The following is a 696-nucleotide window of genomic DNA, read 5'->3' as shown; positions in this document are numbered from 1 at the left end:
CGCCCGGCCAGAGACCCAGAACCTTAAGGCCTGACTCAGAGCCCCGTGTGGGGCAGAAGCAAGTGAGCACCTCTGACATCCAGACTGCAACACCGCTGCTCTCACTTCCCTGTGAGGCCTCGCTCGTGGCTCACACCTGGCTGTGTTCTGCCTGCAGCGTGGAGATGGGGTCGCTGGTCGCAGCAAACAAGGGCCTTCTCCTGGTGAGAACAGTGATGTGGTGCAGGACTCCAGCACCACCTCACCTGGGTGTGGTGTGGGGCCTGGGCAAGGCCCTGGGTCTGTCCAAGCCTCAGTTTCTTCATCTGTGAAATGGGGGAAACACACCACTGCAGAGAAAACTGTTGGTCATGACCAGGCCCCTTCAGGGCCACTGCCCCTTCCCGGCAGCTGGGAGCGCCCCCTTCAAAGGAATGTTGCCCATGGTCAGTGCTGCCCTGGCTCAGAGTTGGGGCAGGGAGCAACTTCTTAGGAAGTATGCCGAATCACATGATCAGGAATCCCCATCTCAGCTCTGCTTCTAGGGAACCTGGCACAAGGCTGCCCACTTCACACGGGGCTGCCCGTGTGCCCCTGCCCAGGCACCTTACACAGCCACTCACTCGCCACTGCCACTCCGGGGCAGCTGCCACTTACACATGCGGCCAGGGAGGCCCAGAGGGATCAGCACCACTTTCTGCAGTCGCCTCCCTCCCT

General features: G+C 61.2%; 1 protein-coding gene across 1 annotated transcript in view; it reads left to right on the top strand.

Annotated features, from left to right (window-relative positions):
- GGT5 (gamma-glutamyltransferase 5) overlaps positions 1 to 696 on the top strand; it is a 41,464-nt gene that overhangs the window by 17,502 nt on the left and 23,266 nt on the right. The window lies entirely within an intron of this gene.

Source organism: Mandrillus leucophaeus, unplaced genomic scaffold (assembly GCF_000951045.1).
Source record: "Mandrillus leucophaeus isolate KB7577 unplaced genomic scaffold, Mleu.le_1.0 Scaffold820, whole genome shotgun sequence".
NCBI lineage: Eukaryota > Metazoa > Chordata > Mammalia > Primates > Cercopithecidae > Mandrillus > Mandrillus leucophaeus.
Note: the sequence above shows the minus strand (reverse complement) of the source record. Positions and strands in the feature narration are given on the sequence as shown.